The following is a 21,326-nucleotide window of genomic DNA, read 5'->3' as shown; positions in this document are numbered from 1 at the left end:
AAGGACAGGTGGAAGGGAAGAAGGGCAAGGGACGGCCCAGAATGAGTTACATAGGACAAAGCGTTATAAAGGATATAAAAGAGAAGAAATACATCACTATAAAAAAGTTATCGGATAGGAGGGAGAAATGGAGAGCTGCGTCAAATTGATCATACGACTGTTTACTAGTTATGATGATTTTCCTCGTGGTAAAATGCTCGTGTACTTCAACGGGCCGCTATTCTCATCAGTGTGAATTCCGCGATCATGGTATACGTCACTCAAAGCCTTGACGTTAATATAGACAGTGAGAGAAAGTAAATATCATTGAAAGAGAAAAAACAATCTATCAGAGGTTGAGGAGGAAGGGGTTTGAAATAAAAAATAACTCCGTTTCGGTTAGGCCTGTAGGTGATGAGTTAATCAATTAATTCAATTTCAATTCGGAAATTAGGAGGAAAATTTCATATGAAGCAGCTCAATCGATACAATTTCAGTGAAATATCATATCGAAGGAGTTTTTCCTCTATTACAACTTGGAAAAATGAATTCATATCTCCAGCGGTGTCAAAAACATACCCCACTTAGCAGCTTTACGGCAATTGAATTAGCTAGGTCTGGCGCTTCTCGACAACTTAACTGTATAACATCCTCTTAAGTTTCCAACCGGTCGAGATAGTAACACATTCATTTGTTTCAACGAATCGAGGTCCCCCTTCATTCCCTATCTTCGCGAATAAAATCCGCGAACACGAATCTAGTTCATTAGCAAAGAAATAAAAAAATACGTGGCGGACTTAGCAACGTTAATCCGGGTTCCACCACCCGCATTACAGCACGAGAGAACTTACAAAAGGTGTTACTTGCAGTTTAAAAGTCCCACGCATATGTCCTTTACGCAATATACACACTTGATTGCAGTTAAATCGCAACTTTTGACGGATAAGCGTAATAAGTGGCGAAATGAAATGTAATTTATGAAGTACTACTCGGTGGTGTAGCGGATTAGGGTGGGTTAAAATGTTAGAAATCACGGTTACAACTCATTCATCCCTATTCTTTTAATTTAGTTACTTCGCGATTTTTAAAAATTTATATATATATAATTATTATAATTTATATCATTATAATTATTATTATAATAAATATGTACATATAATTATCAGCAAGACAAACGTATGAACTCATAAATACATCTGATTTTATTGACTTTAGCATCAGCTATATAATCAGTTAACTTTAGCATTAGCAGTATTAGTCAGTTAAGTTACAATATTCAATATACATGTAGCAATATTTCATAATATTTCTTTTTTAATTGACTTGCATTTTTAGATTTAGTTAAATCGCATGACAATTGATTCCATATTTCGCAAGAGGTGATACAGAAAGACCTTGCGCAAATAGATGTTGTATGGTATGGTATGTAAAGTTCTTCCATGTGGCGTGCCGGGCGTTTATTTGTTTTAGAATTATATTGTATATTTTGGTGTAAATATGTGGGAAGTTCAATCGTAATTAACTTGTACATAAATTTTTCCTTATAAAGTAAGCGCCTATCTTGTATTTTTAACCATCCTTGTTTTTCAAAATATGGTGTCACATGTTCATAATATGTGATGTCAAAAATATACCTTCTACAGGAATTCTGAATCCTCTGCAGTTTCAGATTTAGTTCATTTATAAGGTCAGAATGTACCACGCAGCAATAATCTATATGAGGGAAAATGAGAGTGTCAACTAATTTTTGGCGAAGATAGTGATGTTAGAGGCGCTAGAGGTTTATAACTAGGAGAAGTGCAGGCTGAAGAGACAACCGGTGGAGGAATAAGGGAAGGAATAATGGGAGAAGATAGCAAGCTAAAAAAAGTTTGACCACACCCAGATAACAAATATATCAACAGGCGCGACAGCAGAATAACCCATGCAAACGGGCATTTTTTTTAAGTACAGTACCTAAAATGCAATTAATATAAGCATGGAAATATGGAATTAATTCATTGGGACCTAATTTAGGAGCATAGTTTTTTTATAGCTGAGATAACATTAAAATGACAGCAGCTGAGAAGTCAGAGTATGAAGCTTTCAAAAAGTCCAAATGGATAGATCGTGTGAATAATGAGTAAGTCTTAAGAAGTGCAGGACAGAAGTCTCCTCAAAAAACTATGGAAGACGATGAGAAAACTTAATCAGCACTATCAGGAGACATGTAGGCCTGATGTAAATTTTCATTTCAGGGAAAATGAATCAGGAAAGCGGAAGAGGAAGGCTTCGAATGAGATTAATCTAGTAGCTGTCGAAGTATGTAACACTAAGGAATAGGGTAGTATCCTTCATCAAAGAAAACGAAAGGCATTGATTGCGATCCGTTACCTACCAGTAGTGTATTCATAATATACAAATTATCTGGTTTTATAAATCCCAGTTTAGACGAATGGCAATGGTCAATATTAACCGCATTTAAAAAGGGACAGATTGGCGGCCATGCGATGCCAATCCACGATACGTCACAGGGACCTAGTTTCTGCACGAGTAGAAAGGAGTTTTACATCGTCTGAGATTACCAATGCACGCATGAGGCACAGAGCACAGATAAACTACTCTTAATAATCACCTATTATAACTGCCTAAGGTCGGAAAGTTTTCGTCGTTTGATAGGGTATTAATAATCCTTATTTAAGCCAAGCGCTACCAGCTAGCAGGGTACTTTGCTACCTGCTAGCATCCTGCATCGTATCAACGTTCAAAGCCTCGCCCCAATGTCACCTCACTTGCGGCAGCGGGAACCAGAACGACGTCACACGGAGTTTTCCCATCACTCATACGTAGCCGTCGCGTTTTCGCGCGCTTGAAAATTTTCACTTTTCATTTAATCGCGAAAAATAGATATCGTCATTTAAAAATCTAAAAGCGTGAAATACGTAATCCAGGAGTAATAATCTTTCCATTTAGGCTATGAAAACATAATAGGAAACCACCCTATTGGGCGGAGAGCTGCGTCAAACCAATGGTTCGATGCATTCCCTATGATTATGATGACGTTGAGAAGGCCTTCGTAGTAGCTAAAGACAGTGGCGGCGCGTGCGTATACGCATGTTAGCAAGAGCACACCGAAAGATGAACGAATTATAAAAGAAAACTATTCCTTTGCAACGAGAAGGATAAAAATCCTCTCTGCATATGCAAGAAACATGAAGCTTCGAACGCTACAGCAATATCCTTTTCGAATTCACTGCTCTACAAGTGTGCGATCCCGTGGCATCGCGCCGGTCGCATATTCGGTTTATGCGATCGCATATGAGAACTCGGGCGGGATGAAGTAAGCGGGGGGGTATGCACAGTTCAAATGGGTTTTGGGTGCAGACTAAAAACGATGCGAGTGCGCACGCGCATATTTATGGTGAGTGACTCGCAGGTAGTGTAATGGTGTAGCCGCCACCTACATTACCTGTGCCCAAGATCCTAGTCCGTCTGCAACAGAGTCATCTATATGGCCGTTTTCTACACTGCTTCCTCATAGGGTGTAAGGAAAGGAGAATGAATTGCATCTACCTCACTTGTAAAGGTGTGTTTAGAATTTTTATTTTCATGCATGCTAATATTACTACTGTTCATGCGATTTTAAGGGTAGAATCAAAGAGTAAGTAAATACTTACTCTATGCTACTACTGATTGAAGCAGGAAGATTTTCAGCTAATGCATTTGTAAAAGCTAAATGTAAAAGCTTATTAAAGCCGTTTACCCATAAAAAACAAATTTATAAACCAAAGGAGACATTTTAACCCCAACTCCTAAAACTTTTCACCGATTACTGCTATCGACATCACCCATTAACGAACTTGAACGACGTTAAGAAACTTCGTTTGGCATGCGAAAGTTAGGATGTCAAGGGCGAAGATTTAGGTATTTAATTTGACGGCAAAAAAGTGATAGAGAGTACAATATATAAGGATTTCAAAGCGACTGGTTACGACTAAAATAGGTTGACATCCTTCAAAATCTACCGGAAAGACTTATTTATTCTTTTAATTCATGGTCAATACTTGAGAGGGAAATAATTACATTCCATTGAAGACGTGGTCTATGATTAATTTCACAGGGTTCTCTGACTCTGTTGAGAAATCAATTTTTAATGCACGCATCTGTCGATAAAGAATGGGAATTATAAAATCTGGCATGATAGAAACTAAACATTTACCTGGCACATTTATTACCTGAGTTCTCCCGAATTACCGCCAGGTAAGTTCATAAATCTAATTCTAAAAGAAATTAAACAAAAACAGATATCATTTAAACAAGTCATATTCAATTTCCTACCATGATAAGGGCGAATAACAATCGAAAATGCTGATAAAATCGATCCATTCGATCTATTTTCCAACAATTCGTAAACAATTGACGACGCTAGCCTACCGTCTCTAAGGTAACAACACTTTGAAAAAGTAACTGAAGGAGAGAGGAAGGAAAAAGAATCCAGCGACAAAAAATACGTCTAGGAGCAGGAAGGTTGCAGCAGATTATAAAGAAACATTGCTGTAAAGATTACGTAACATTAAAGAGACCAGAAGAGCAAAGGTTCCCGAACTAAACGTAAGGCGTAAACAATTGACGACGCTAGCCTACCGTCTTTAAGGTAACAACACTTTGAAAAAGTAACTGAAGGAGAGAGGAAGGAAAAAGAATTCAGCGACAAAAAATACGTCTAGGAGCAGGAAGGTTGCAGCAGATTATAAAGAAACATTGCTGTAAAGGTTAGGTAACATTAAAGAGACCAGAAGAGCAAAGGTTCCCGAACTAAAAATGGGGTGTTGCTGTAAGTACCTACTAATTACATAATACCGATGACTACAGACTTTGAAATAGAAAGTAGGAAAAATTCACGAACCATTATGATACTACTCATACCCTTTCAGTGGTAACTTAAGTATTCTCCTTTAAGAGTGGTCATTTTAATTAGGTTAAAACCGAATCGACAAAGAGCGCGAGTATTTTTATCCCGTTTAGGGATACTCATCTAAGTGAACATAAACTTAAGGGAGAAAAGGAGAGCTAATGAGTGTTGGTCAAGCATTATATACCCGGAAAAATACAAATTCATGCCACTACATGGACTTGCCACTTTAATATTACAAATAATATTAAATAAAATACAATTCATGTTGTGGGAAATACGTCTTCTTTAAAGGCATGGCGGTTCGTCTGCCCGTAAGTCCAGATTCCTGCGCTAATTATCTTCTCTTGTCTTTCACAGATTCGTGCAAAGCACTTTTTAGGTGCCCCAGAAGGAAAGGAAGCAGATAACAATTAAACATCAAAAGACAAATTAAACCGCTCGAAATTTTTGACGACTCATCCAGCGATATCGAAACATCGGACAGTTCGTCTTCCGATTCTTCACCCAAGGATGTGTTGATTGTGTTTCCCCCACCTTTAAGGCAAAAGATCTTAGTTCGTTTTTACGACTCACCACCAGGCCCTCCCCCGGAGCCTGAAAACACCGCACCTCCAACAGAGCCTGATGGCACCGCCCCCCGACAGAGACAGATCAAACAGCAAAAACCACCTTCTTTCGCCTGGGCGATCGAGGACTGTTTCAATATTGGATTTATTTTGATTATTAAATCAAAAGAAGGTAATTCGAATATTTTTTTTTTAATTTTTGCATATCATTCTTAGTGTGGTACCATGTTTTTTTAAGACTGTCATTAAGTTTTTTTAACGGGGAATGTGATAATTAATTTCAAGAAAAAGGAAATTTATTTTGACTACCTAACAAAGGGGCAACTTAGCAATAACTGATTGTATTACTAAAAATATCCCAGTGATATCTTTTGTCAGAACTTACTCTACGCCACTAAATTTCCGAATCCCAAACAGGAAAAAGGAATGAAATCCACTTAAATGTTTCCTATCAGATTGACTACCAAATGTGCCTGCAATAAAGCAGTAGTTCCATTTATTAAAAATAAATTATTATGTTCACGTCAAAGGAAACAGTTGCTTAAAAATGACCCCCCTTTTAAAAAAAAAAAATTATAATGTTAACGCAAAAAGAAACAGTTGCTTAAAAATTACCTCGAATTGATTTTTCCATCGATTCCCCAAGTGATGGGGAAAAGAACTGTGAGACAAAGAATATAATAGTAGTTCATGGCATCTTTTTCACGGTCCCAGTCAATCGCACTATGCACTTTCTGTACCAGAGGCAGAAACAAGAGGTAATGGCAGAAGGGCTTAAAGTTATTCCTGTATCTCGGTGCGCCACAAGAGAATAGGCGGAGGTGGAGGACACCTTCAGAATTCTCGAGCAGGGATGTGTCGAAGGATTTCATTGGCTCTTCAGATTTCTCAATGATACCACCCTCGCGCGCTCGTACCTATGTGATACGCGCGATGACGGTGGCTTACATGATCGCATGATACAGCGGAGCGTGAAAGGAGATGATGTGATGGTCATCTATCGCCGTAGACGCTGTCACATTTACATAATTGTGGTGCAATTTTGGCAATACCGCTGTGTGCGTTATTTCCCCTAACTGGTTATTATTATTGATACTACAAAGACTATGGGGGAAAAGCAAAGATGGATAATTTAATTTAAAGTTTCATGTCATCATCAAAATACGCAAAACTAGCATAATAGCTGACATTAAAATTATAATAATACCAACCCCCTATTTCACCTGCAATAAAGAGTCAAATAACATATAATTAAAAATCAAAGAAAATCATTTTCTATTTCTTATTAAATGCTTCATTATAGCATCAAAATATGTAAATCCAGTATTAGTACAGACAAACTGACGACACGACAAATGAAGGTCGTTCGGTTTATTTAAGTGTTCCGCCTATTGTGTGTTCGGATTATCAAGGTAAGCCTGTACTAAAGGTTCGGCAACTCACTCATCCAAAGGTCCTTTATAATCCATATAAGCATTTTAAGGTTCAAGTTGCTCAGAAAATTCATAATACTACATGGGGCATTATCGTTCAACGCGGGGCAAAACCGTACACCTTGCGCCTTGCACGGTATTGTGATGCCTTGCCCCATGCAAAGTGAACGGCATTGCCTTTAAACGACATGACGCAGCATTTTCAACATTAACCTAAAGAAAGAACGATATAGCACTTGAGTTTTGTATTAAAAATTGTCCATGATATGGACCATTCAAAAGCACCAGTTTTAATGTAGACACTAATAACACTTTTTCTTTACCTCAGTTCGGTAACCTACTTGGGTGAGACTGTGAATTTGAGGTAAGTGGGACAGAAGAGGATGATTCTGAGGAAACAAATAGGGCGGTGAGGAAGACGTCCTTGGGAAGGAGAAAGGCTCAGAATATCTCTGGAGGTGAGAAATTTAGAGCGGATAATGGCAAGGATTCTTTCTCTAAAGCCGAAGCAAATGGTGACGATGAAAAATCTCTTATTGATGGTAACAGTACCACAGAAGATGACTCTTATGATGAGTCTGATAGAGTTCACGAAGAGGACTTTTATGGTAAAGAGCTACTGGACAATTTGCCTGGCTTATCAAATCAGAAGGGTTTCAGCAAACCTGACATTGAAAGTAGAATTTCTTATGATGATGATGAGTATGAAAAAACTTCGAGCATTTTAAAACCTGGAATTTCAGATGTAAAACCTGAGAATGTAGAGCTGAATAGGGGATCCTTGCTTCATCTACCCATTCCAACATTAAAGAATGCCAGAGGTAGAGCTAGAAATAATGCTCGAAGCAGGAAAAAGTCATGGAATGGAGAGGACTCGAAAGGTTCCTTGGACTATGATGAAGAAAGCTACCTGCAGGAACAGGATGATGAGTATCCAAATGAAAAATTTCTCGATGAAGATGAGCTATGATGATCAAGAAGAGGGGCACGAACACTCTGTAGGAGAGAAGGATGCTGAAGAAGATTTGTACCCTGACGAAGAGGAAGAGGTGAATGCTGGCAGCAGGCCAAAATCAATTTCATTTAGAGGAACTCCTAATAGGGGTGGGGATGCATACAGGAATGCCTATACTCCCCCCTTCCATACTTGAGGTTTATGGATCCTGACACCGATGAACAACACCTCCACCCTCCAATCCTAATCTATTCAGAACTAATAAGCCCTGCGTGAGGTCATGGAAACAAGCTTCTGCTCCTGAGCCTCCACCTGTGATTCTCCCGCGAAGAACAACTGCCACTCCCATAGTGACGACCACAGAGCCTTCAGGAGTGTACAGGAAAGGCAAGGTTGGAATTCAAGGGCGGGGTTTCTATCATCAGGGCAGAGTCACTGATGAAAGAGAACAGGATGTGACCCAAGCAGCGAGGAGATGTGTACATTTTTCTGAGTTCGAAAAATGTTAATTGTTTTCCTTTTTAATACCTCCGTCTGTGATTTCATTGATGCAGATGTTATCCATGCTGCAACTCTTATGAAAAGCACATGTACTCCATGTTAGGTTGTGGTTTCCGTAGTTGTTCTTGTCTTATTTCGCGGAATGATAATATTTCTGATTAGTCAGCCGTTAAAATTGACCAGAATCGTGCTCGATTCTGTTCGTTGAACTAACATAATGGAATCTTACTTGGAAATTACGTGCGGAGTCCCTTCGATCTTGTTTCTCAGCTTATAATTTACTTTCCTAAAACTCAAATTATTCCATGGTAAGCATTGCTACTTTGTGGCCATGAGGTTAATATTAGAACTTTCAGGTATGATTTACCATCAGAATATGTATATTCCATACCCGAAAAAAACGTCCTGTAAAATCAGCAAATCTTGGCTGAGGCACGCTAATAGTTTTCCCTTCATTACTTTTTTACTTACAGATTACGGTCTTCAAATAACAGAGGATATTTATTTTTAGCCCAAATAATAGTTGTGATACATATTTACATTACATGTAAATGTTTTATCTTGATAGCAAAAGAATTCCGTTTGCAATTTTGAAGTGGTTACGAATCTGCAGTCGTAGTTTTCAGTTTAAATTTTAAAACTGGAAATACTTAAAGAAAATAAACGTGTTTACCTATTTTTTACGATAGCTTATTCCTCTTATGAATTTATAATTTCAAATAGCATGATTTATTACAATATTTCACGGATGAAACTTTAGGATGTAGAATACGATAATTCTGCTCACTTTGCTAGTCTTAAGATGCGATTGAAAAGGAAACAGGGTCATTTCGGAAGAGTATAATACGTAATCTGATGGCTAATAACAATATTTTTATTGTAACTCATAAGAATTTGATGCGGAAAGGCGATATCACGACCCGGTTCCTGCTTGTTACTCCCTGGCATACGTCGACGCTTGGAACTCCGTGATGTCAAGCCCGCACGGCAGTTTCAGCTGAGACCACCTCCCATTATACACACCATGGATAAAGGGACGCGTGTAGAGCGCAGAAGAAATGATAAATTGGCTCCCATCCGTGACGCATGGAATGAGATGAATGACAACCTAAAAAGTATTATGTTCAAGGCGAAAATCATACGGTAGATGAGCAATTAGTTCCATTTAGAGGGAGGTGTCCTTTCCGATCGTATATACCGTCAATGCCAGACAAACACGGTATGAACATTTGGTGGATTTGTGATTCCAGAAATTATTATCCCTTACTTCGTATTCCTCACTTGGGTAAAGATGATAAACGAGCTTGTAATTTAGCCTCGTCTGTAGTTCTATTCTTGGCAGAAAATTTCAAAGGGAGTCATAGAAATATTACATGTGTCAACTATTTCACTGACCTTGAACTGGCTTAGACACTTCTATCGAATGGATTAACTTTATTGGGGACAAATGAATAAGAAGTTTCTGCCGCCTGCGTTTCTTCCCAACAGATCTAGACCAGAAGGTTCAGCACGCTTTGGTTTTAGAGAGAACGCGAACGCGATATTAGTCTCCTTTGTTCCGAAAAAAATAAGAGTGTAATACATCTTTCCGCAATGCAGCATTCAGGTGAAATTAGTCAGAATGGGAAACCAGAAATCACCACGTACTGCAATGAAACAAAGGGAGAAGAGATTCATTGGACCAACTTGTTCACGAATATACGTGGAAAAGAAAAACTAACCGCTGGCAATTCGCATACCTAATGAATGGATTAGATATATGCGGAGTAGCGGCATACGTAATATGGTGCACACTCAATCCAGATTGGAATAAAAATAAGCTCAATAAGAGGCGAATATTCATCCTTAGCCTTGCAGAAGGACTAATAATAGCACAAATACAAATACGCTCGTTGAAAGGTCTCCCACGACCTACACAAGCAGCAATTGGTTATTTTACGCCGAGGTAGAAAATAATTCAACCAATGAAACACCAAGGAAGAGAAGAGATGTTTAATGTGTACAACAGCAAAAGGTAGGATGCAAAGACAATTTTGTCATGCATGCTCTACGCATGTATGTAGCGAACACAGTAGAAAAAGTGTTGTTTGCACGAAATGTAAAAAGTAATGTGCATTTAACAAATATTCGGTTTGAAATGTGAATTTATTGCAAAATAATAACTATGTACATGTCACGATAAATATTTCGTGTTTATTTGTTGTGAAAACAGAAAGAATTAGTCAAAAGAGTCTACTGTACTCGCTGTTTGACAGAGTGTGAAATTTATAAGAAATGAAAAACTTTTATTAAACAAAAAATAATAAATTTATGTTAAATGCTTCTATAGTGCACAATACAAGTGATGTGAAAAGGAATATTTTTCATTGATTAATTGTTTAAATTAAAAGCATAAGTTAAAAGAGTCCATTGGAGTCACTTTGCCCGATTACGTCAGAAAAATATTTAGCCCGTATTACGGTTAATCTAGCACTTATAGAGAGAGAGAGAGGAGTCAGAGAAGTCGGCGCGTCAAGTGGAGCGGAAGAGAGATATGACGTGTATCGCAGCATTTCTGAATTTAAGAGAACACAGAAAACTAAGTAGGCCTGGTAAAAATAAATCTCTATCAATTTCCTTTTCATGCGATGAGATGGTGTAACTGATACATTATTATTTAAAGAAATGACGATATTTCGATCTTGAGCACTGAGGATGTTACTGAAACGGATTCCACTGATGATACACCAACGGATTCGTAACGGAAGTAAAAGATATATTGGCAGGAAAATCCTCATTACACCCCAAATTGCACTTAATTTTGATGCTTTCGGCATTACCTGGCGAGGAGCGGCAAAGGTTAATGTTGCTACTATGTTGTAGTAACAGGGGTTACTGGCTACTAAATGAAATATTTACTCATTCGTTGGGTCAAGTAATTTAAATATTATTTTGCATATTGCGTCATTAAATGGTTCTATAAATCTCATGGCCGATAGATGAATGAAAAACAACATTACAGATTCCAAACCTTAACGGAGCTGCCAGTGGCCGGGCCACTGCTGAGATTGTTTATGACTGCGTTGAGGAGTGGAGAAAAGCGATTATTTAAGCATTTTCAATTGATTCGATAAGCGTAAAGAGAGGAATCTCACTGTTTTCATATCTTAAGTTCTCAGTATATCATATTTTTTTGGGATTTTCAACCTGAAAAATTCTTTATTTAAATAAAGAAAAGATCGTAACTATTTAAATATTTCTAACTTCCACCAATTGAAGCCTGAATCTGTTGAACTTGCTGAAAATTTCTCTTTTTATCTTTGCACCTCCATGACTATTGCGTTTAAAACACAACCCGTCACTTTCAACCACACCATTAATTCATCTCCCTTAACCAGAGGTACGACGATGAAAGATTTGGGCGTTATAACCGACCCCAAACTGAACTATTCCGTCCACACGTCCGTGCAAGGATCCTATTCCACTCCACTCCTATTTCTCAACGATTGTCCTTCCCACAGTTTTGTATTGCTCTCCAATTTGGTCCAAGTCAGCCCCGAATACCCTAAACTCCCTTGATTACAACCCCCATTTCTTTGCCCAAATAGTCAGGCATAGAGTCCCTCACTTACGCAATATGTCCTCTGATGCTGTATTGTCTTCTCTTTCCTTATCTAATCTGCACAATCTCACACTTAAAACTGACTTCAACTTTCTACACAATATCTTTAACTCGACTTTTGACTGCCCTGAACTCCTCTCTCCGTTGAATTTCAGAATACCGACTCTTTCCACCCGCTCGCTCTCCCTACTCCATCTGCCTATTCCCAGAATTTCCCTGACCAAGCGCTCACCTTTACATCGCCTCTCCTCCCTTCTAAATTCGCTCCCTCCTTCCATAGATCCTTTTTACCTGTCGTACAAAAAATTCACCGCACAAGCTCTGTCCAATATGTCTGCCAATTGAATGCCATACTTTCCCCACTGGTTAATTCTTTGTTTGTTTTTATGTTGTTATTGTATTGTGTCTAATTCTTTTCATTAAAAAAAAATCACGGTAAATTGGCGTCCATGGCTGTATGTGAAAATTACTTAAATAAAAAAAATATATTGGTTTCGAAGGAGAGTGCTGTAGTAATTTTAAAGGATAAACAACAGCAAACAAACGGTATGAAATACGTCAACATATTATTCGACTCCTACATTCTTCCACCTACTTTCGTTAGGGAAGGCGCGAGGGTCTAAGGCAATAACGGCCGCTGACCGTGAATGCTGCCTTCGAATGACCAGCTCGCCGTCAAGGGTGTGACGCGCGTCTGCAGCTCACGGAAAAGTAATGTATTCCTGGAAAACTGTTCAGCGGACGTAAAAATTGAGTGAATTTTGGACCTACAGTAATGTTGTGCGTTACCCCAGAAAATGATGTTACTTTAAAAATCTGGGAAATAGAATTTAATTGTATTTTTTGTTTGAGCGACCTCTAAATGTTAAACTACCGAGCTGAAATTTTTAGAATATCCATTCTGCACATCATTAGCATACTTTAAGAGGTAGAAAAAGAAAAATTCGAGAAAAAAATAAAAAATAAGCAACACCCTACGCCCCAGGCACTGAAGCCTTCACGAAAACTAAATGAATGTGCCGCCTTGGCACAAGTAATCAGTAGGATAATCGGTCACTTGGGGAGGAAAATTTTTCTCCAAGGCTTAATGTAAGGCACATAGAATCGACATTGGCCGGAAATCGGTAGGGGAGGAGGGCTTTCGGACTTTGTTGACGGGTCTCACGACTGCGTTTTCCATGTTCTAGGAACAACGGAGTTGGATGCAGAATAGTTGAATATTTCAAGCAGTTATGATGGCAATTTTTCATGGAATTTACGATTGAGAAATTTGACATTCCATTGACCCCGGATGAGTGGGTTATGGAACGGGCCAGTGGAGGAGCGAGGGGAGATTCCGGGGGTCCAGACCCCCTCCCTTCCCCCGTAAGATAAAAACACTGTTACTCTCCATCATAAAAGAAGACAAAATATTGAAAAGTCATGAATTTAAAAGGGATTTCTTTGACAAATGAAGTTTTTTCGATTATGGAAAGTGTTAAGATTACTTTATGACCCTCCACATTGTATCCTATTTTTTTATTTCCCCCCTGGTTTTGGACCCGCCCCCGAACGAAATTCTTTGTTTACCCCACAAGAGAACGGCCCATATATTTTGGATAGCATTTCAAGAGTAACATAATGAAAATAGAAGCCTTATTATTGAAAGGCACGAGAATAGGGTGGTTTTCTATCATTCCTTCATTGCCTAAATGGAAAGATTATTACTCCTGGAGTATGCATTTCACGCTTTTATGTTTTAAAATGATGATATATTTTTTTCGCGATTAAATGAAATGTGAAAATTTTCAAGCGCGCGAAAACGCGACGGCTAAGTATGAATGCTGGGAAAAGCCCGTGTTACGTCATTCTGGTTTCCGCTGTCGGCGTGTGAGGTGACCTTGGGGCGAGGATATTGTGCGCCGCTGCGATGCAGGCTACTAGCAGGTAGCTGAGTGCTCTGCTAGCAGGTAGCGCTTGCCTTAAATAAGGATTATTAATACCTTATCAAAAGAAGGAAAATTTCCGACCATAGGCAGTGTTAAAAGGTGATTATTAAAACATGTTTCCCTGAGCTCTGTGCCTTGTGCATACATTGGTAATCTCAGACGATGTAAAACTCTACTCGTAAAGAAACTAGGTCCCTGTGACGCATCGTGGATTGGTATCGCATGGGCGTCAATCTGGTCTTTTTCAAATGCTGTTAAAATTGACCATTACCATTTGTCTAAACTGGGATTTCTAAAGCCAAATGATTTGTATATTATAAATACACTAATGGTGGGTAACGAGTCGCAATCAATGCCTTTCGTTTTCTTTGATTAAGGAAACTAAAGTATTATATCAAAAGAGGTAGACAATGCCTTTTTCATTTGGATTATGGAAGCAAAAATGAAATACTGATTAAGTTTATAACTGATGACTTTAGGCTTACCTGTGTGAAATATTTCTAAAAAATAGGTTGTTCGGTTTCCTGATATATTCGATAAAACACGATTCGGGTTTCATAGCATGATTAACCTGACGATATAACTGTATTATAAAACCAAGATCTTGTTTCCACAAATGTATTAGTAAACCTTAGAAAATAAATTCTTTTATTTCATCTTCTCATTAAGTTTTTCAACGGAGATATGTAACGGAAGGCCACTGACACTATGTCGAATGAGACCGAAGGTTCCTTAGTTCGCGCCAGGTCTGAGTTGCGTCACTTACGCTGAAGACAATTTGTGAGTAGGTACTAGAAGCGGCTTGGCCCCAAAAACCGTGCCTTAACTAAGTCTCGGCGCTCGCATAATAAATAAAATACCTTAGGTTCCACTGTTCCACGAAGGAATGTCCGTGGAATAGATTTCTACCTGATATTACCTGCATAATAACGTGGCTGAACTATGGGGATTTACGATGATTTAGAGTACAAGCCCAAAACAGAGCAACCATAATTATATTACTTTTAATATAAGAATTTAAAAAACATAATATGACATCATTATAAATTGGGTTAAACACACTATTCCAACCATAGGAGGACAGTTCCTCATGGTACATAAATACATTTGAGTTTTTACATTCCAAAACGAGAAAGTAGGCAACGGTAAATGAGGAATAGGAAATCATTTTATCAGGGCCGTCAACAAAACGTGTCAATAGTGGTAGAATTTGGAAATGTGGTGCTACGTAAGAGTGATAAAGGGAAAGTGGTTAGCTCGAGTAAGATATTAGAAAGAGGTAAGAAGAGTGGGGGAAAAGAGGACGATTTTAAAAATTATCCCTAAGAAGATGGAACAGCGAAATCTATCTCGTTATGACGTGATGACGTCTACGTAAACCCGATAACAAACAAGAGAATTATATCATCTGTTACACTGAGGCCAAAAGAAGGACATCGTTAGCCAAGAAAACCTTTCAGTGCCAGTAAAGTCTCTCCCTAAAGTTCAGGGTCAATAGTAATTGGTTGGTTTCCCCAGAGGAGGAGGGTTACGAGATTTGGGTAGACTGACAGAAATTTAATTGAGGAATTGTCGAGGGAAGCCCAGTAGGAAGAAGAACTATCGCAAAAAATGAAATTAAGAAAGCAACACTAGTCGGTTACCTACTCAAGCAACAAAATTTCATAAAGAATATTAAAATAGGAAAAATTCTTGGCCAAAGACAAATGATGATCGAGAACTTCATAAAAATAATTAATAAGCTATGAGAATGGAATGCACCTCTAACAATGAAATGTTAAACTCAATATGTAGAAAGAAAAGGTTAAAAATTGAGTACTGTTGCAAATTATGGCTGCAGCAAACGAGAAAAAAAATATTCAATATAAAATATAAACTGCTAACGGTAATTTCTAATACTTAAGTATAAACTCCAATACTCAATCACTAAGTAATACTAGTAAGGCGGCTAAGGATGGGTTATATTTTAAACTCTCCATCAACTTTCTTGTACACAACCTCCAACGCGTATTTTAATATACAGTGTTTAGGTTAGAAGTGATTCCTAAGTACGTCAATCTGTGCTGCAAATCACCATCTAGGCAATATTTTTTTAAATATTAGTGTTAAAATTACCATCTGTAGTTTATATTTTTCATGGATATATCGCATTTCCACCAAGTCAAGCCAGTAACGATTACGGGTAAAACATCTTCCGAAAAGAAATTCTGCAACATGCACAGAAATATATTTAGGATATATGCATAATATTCATCCATTTCTATATGAACAGTAGAGGCTGTCGGGGTTTCTCTAGAAAGCTCACCCTTCTTGGCCTTGGAGTAAACGTGTACCCTTCCCCTCCTCCTCCCATTCCCTTCCCCCGTGAGGGTTCAGCGGATAGAATACCACAGGAATAAAAGGCGCCCCTGCTCAAAGGGTACCGACCGAAGAGCATTCGACTGCGGCAACGAGGGCAACTTTAGACACAAGCAGGACCAAAAACAAACCCGTCTTTCGAACTGCTAAAGCTTTTGGAAAGACTAAATAACAGCGTCGATAATTCTGATAGTCATCTACTCTCTTCCGCAATATTCAGGAAAGCAAAAGTGTGAGCAAGCAAGTTACACTTATTTAACCGTATTTCCAACCGAATTTTTCAGAAAATTAAGTTTAATTTTCTAATTGAGGAGGCAATGGTCATTAAAACCTCCAAATCTGGAAGTATGTGACACAAGAATTCCATTTTGACTATCTTTGTAAAACAATATAATGATAATAGGTACTATAAACGAACTATGAAGTGACTACAAGCTTAAAAAACAGCCGGATATATTATTCAGCTGTAACACGGAAATACTTATAGCATGGATCTCTTAAATATATGGAATTCACAACTGACTTAATATCAAAATAATTTATTCGATTGAATTGAATGATTACGTGGGTAGAATATGCCATAAGTTTAAGCGTATTCAGAGGACGTTGATATTCATAACGAATACGGAATTTAAAATTTTTTAAAACTCCGTTCAAGGCGGAACAAGCCAAATATAAAAATTGTTTGTTCCAAGAGTTAAGTATATAGCCCCGTGAAAAAATCTTCTAATACAAGTAAAGATCAAGGATTAGAAATGGCAACACTTTGGCATATAACATAATAAAATGTTGTGTTATATTGAAAATTGAAATTAGCTTACCATTCATTCCTCAGGATCACTCTCCAATGTACAAGAATTCCGAGATATATCACTCGCAAAATAGAAACACCACAACTTTTACATGGACTCGATATACTGAAAATAATCAGAGAAAGACACACGTTAACATAATGCTGTTATCATGCAAGAATCAATAGTATAACATGCGTAAAATTTGAATAGTGAAATATTATCGAAGCACCGTCCGACTATTACGACGACGGAAAATTTCAGGTAGGAAACGAAATTGATGATGATGATAAATAATACACTAATTTATTCGATAATCCTTAATTTTGTGATTTCTGAAGCCATGTAAGTTAACGGCCGCGAAGAGAAAATTGAAGAAAAAAACTGATGTATTGGCTGGTTAAATTCCGAGGAAATTCCTGAATAATTGCGAAAAGTTGAACAATTAAAACCACTTGCCGACTTCAACAAAGGAGAGGCGTCCATTACAACTCTGAAAACGAAATATTAATGAATATACCTCGAAGGATCTCCGAATAATATCTTAACACTGATAACTGCAAGATTAGGCGATCTGCTGTAAAATGGCACAGCCTTACAAATATTGAACTATCTTGATGACAAAATCCTAAAAATTCTTTTACAATTTTCTTGCGGCAAGAGCTAAGACGACATGAAAACTGGATTCGAATCACCTCTAAACAACGTTCGGAGACAATTCATTATATTTTAGCCGTTCTCAAAACCCTTAAGAAATCACACGAGAACCACGTACGGATGACCTTCAAGCACTTCGTCAACGACACACAAACACTCAAAACAGATTAAATTAAACCGAGAACAAATTAGCGAACAAATTATCACAATATGACCACTGGATCGCTGCAATGAACAATTATCCATCATCTGACACGTAAGACACAGAGAAAACATTACTGAAACTAGATTAAAAGGCATCGTACTCAATGAATAATAATTTAGACGTATCCAATAGACAATAGCAATCGGACCGTAAAAGTGAATTAGCGATAACAACAATGCATAAGGATATTGGGAAAATATCCAAACTATCCTCGCATTTTGGGCAGGAACAATGAATGCATACACATCACTGACGAAGATATAACGAACACACTTCCTTCAAATCTGAAGGTTCTTTGCTAAGGGTATTATATGTTCTCAAGTGGGATAAAGCAATCAGTCCACGTATAATTATCGGCATTAATCACAACAAATTCACTCATGTCTTAAGCACTAAAGTAAACAAGTAATGGCGTAAATATGAAACAGGGAACCGGCAGCTTAAACATGGCTTGGGTACTTACCTCCTAACTCGAAGACGACTATCACCAAACTGAGACGGGTCGAGGCTCCCGAAGATTCGAAAATTGAACAGGCACGTGATTGGATAACACCTTTGACGTCACGAACATATGGCCGATGTATTTTCGTAAAGATATTAAAACAGACATTCAGTTAAAAAATTAATAAATAGGTAATCATTTAAATTAATTTTAAAATGTAATAGTTTATATAAATTTATTTATAATAATTTAGTTTTCCAAAGAACTCGTATCCTTACCTTGCGTTGTGTAATAATTTCGATAGTTTCAGTGATTGGGCCCGTTTAACTCCCCAAAGGTTTCAGTGCTCAATTCCATCATACGTCGCTAAATTCCGTTATTGATCCTCCCCACTCCCTAACTTTGGCGAAATTTCTAGTCTTGTGACCGTCAGAAGGCTATGACTCATTCTCAAGTGTCATTTCGAAGACTACTTCCACACTGTGATTGTTGCTGTGTCCACACCAACGGACCACCGCCCCTGACTTCATCAACATCGGCGTGCACATAAGGCACGCTTGAGAAATTTGAAAGCAGTGAAAAAAATCAGTGCATATGAGGTTCGAGTAGGATAATAACCTCTTGCAAACAGCGGCTTGCTGAGAAGAAATTTACGTGATTGACCGTGATTTAGTGAGTGAATAAATTATTGTTATTTTGTGGGCTCTTATTGCTATCATAATCTGCATTCCATTACTTAGTGCGCCGGTTGTCGGCAAATTGCTATCATAACACGAAAAATATGGTCGATTTTTGGATTATATGATTCAATTGCATTAGGTGGCTATCCAATGAACAGCTCCTAAGGGAGTGATACTGGTGAAACTGATATTATTTCAAACTTAGGCATTCTCCGGAGGATTCTCGGACAACAACCGTTTTAGTATTTCTTGAATCGGTCTTTCTTATTTTTTTCTTTCTCTCATTTATTTCCCGTATCTTATTCGCATTTTTGCAGCATACTTCTTTGTTACAGTTTTTCTCGGCAAATATCCTAAAGTAGCTGCATTGGTTCTGTTTTACTACTTGCAGAGAATGTAGGTACGGAGTGAGGGGAAAATTTGGTACGGACGTGCTTGAGGAGCAGATGTACGCGAAGGGATCATGATTACGTGAAAGCTAATGTGCAAGTCCTATGAATGCTGTCCATGATTTGAGCATCAAGTGAGAAGAAATTTGGTGCGAGAAGAACATATGGTACGAGTACGACGGTGGAGCTGGAATTCAATGGAATTTTCCTGAATGCGTGAGTGGAAAAATTAATTGTCATTTACTTACCCCCTGTCCCGTAACTTTTAATTATTATCTTAGTAGCCAACGATTTCTCACTGGCGGCACGCTACACCCATCATAAGTGATATTTTTGACAATATTTCTGTGTTTGGTGATCATTCTAAAATAAGTGGGTACCGCTGAATAGCTCAGTAGATATTAGGACGGGGAATAGGGTCCCCCTATACGAACATCCTTGCAGTGAGTTCCCTCTTGGGGAGTAAATTTATCCTTAATTAAATTCTATTTGTGAACATATTCGTTGCTAAATTTCGCCATTTCCCGTATTAGTACTAAGGGATGGGTTGTAATGCTAAACCAGATTATTAGAATTGCGCATCTCTTGTATATAACGGAAGAAAAAAATCGAAATTTTGACAATATTCACTTTAACAAATGTCTTTCGCCAATGCATTCCATGAAAGTAACAAGCGAATATCAAACCGACTTTCTTCGTTCCGCGACATTAAATTATCAGTACTATTATGAGGAGCCGTTTGAACCCCCACCTCCAAGCCCCTTCCTAATTCCTACCATAACCGACGACCTCAAATTTGAATAAATGGCCTTGTCTCCAACTAAAAAACCCCAAATCCCGTTTCCTTCCAGTTGATTGCATTCGTTCAAAGTACAGTAAAGCGGCGCTATAGTATAATCATAAATGTTTATTAACCGAGTCCAAAGTATCAAAAAGTTAGGATATACCTTAAACGTGAAAAATTATTCGCCAAAAATATTTGAATGTAACTTACTGTACTGCAATGCTAAAGTCTTTTTTCACAAAAAATAATCATTTGATTAATTATGGACAAACTATCAATGACTTATTTTTTAAATCACAAAATAAACCACGGATCAATCCTGAAATTCAATTTAAAGGACTTAAGATCATAAAGATTAATTTCTTTAGGCAGACACAACCCTAGGTGTTGTGCTTCTTTACCACCTTGGACACAACCATATCTTCCCTGCAACCCGATTAATTTAAGAGGAATTTCCTTATATGAACTCATGACTAAGCTAAAGCTAAGTTTCGGAATTTTAGGAATAGTCTCTTTGAATTAGTGAACGTTTTATAATACTTTTATAGAAAAATGGCTGCACATATGATCGCCGGATTAAGGATTGGTAGAATGACGGCGACGTAACCACTTCGGTCCCAATATAAGTCGAGCGTCAATGGTGATTCCGTATTACATCAAGTAAATTCCATGCGATTAGCGTAAGGGTGGATTATTAATGTGAATTTGTTTTCCAAGAACTATCAATCAAGGTAAGCTTAGTGGCCTTTCATCGGTGAGTCCATTTGAAATTTATTTAAATGTATTGTATTTCATTTTTGTGTTTTCCTAATTTTTCCCCGAGCTCATTTTGTTTGAAATTCCCTCGACACGTAAAATATTCGATAGGTACATGTGTTTGCCGAAGAGATTTCTATCTACACGACCTCTTAAGTAAGTAAGTATTTAAAGCAAGTATTAAGTAAGTATTTAAAGTAAGAATTAGAATTCTAATTCTTACTTTAAGATGGGAAGGCAGCATACTTATAGAAGGAGAAAGTTAAAGGAGGAGGAACGACGAAGTGCTGGAAATTGTGGGTTAGGAGAGTCAGCGTCTAGATGAGATACTGAGGAGACAGAGGGTATGGATGGAGGGAGTACTTAGTGGGGATGGGATGTTGAAAACAGTGTAAGAAGGTAGAATG

The 21,326-nt window shown here is 37.8% G+C and overlaps 1 long non-coding RNA gene across 1 annotated transcript in view; it reads right to left on the bottom strand.

The window, feature by feature from the left end:
* The window catches only part of LOC124174000, a 93,074-nt gene extending 75,965 nt beyond the window's left edge, over positions 1-17,109 (bottom strand). Inside the window, exon 1 of the long non-coding RNA XR_006868826.1 lies at positions 17,037-17,109. This is a non-coding gene — a long non-coding RNA (uncharacterized LOC124174000). The remainder of the gene's footprint in view (positions 1-17,036) is intronic.
* Positions 17,110-21,326: the final 4,217 nt, after the last annotated feature.

Source organism: Ischnura elegans, chromosome 2, assembly GCF_921293095.1.
Source record: "Ischnura elegans chromosome 2, ioIscEleg1.1, whole genome shotgun sequence".
NCBI lineage: Eukaryota > Metazoa > Arthropoda > Insecta > Odonata > Coenagrionidae > Ischnura > Ischnura elegans.
This window is presented reverse-complemented; position numbering and strand designations above follow the sequence as displayed.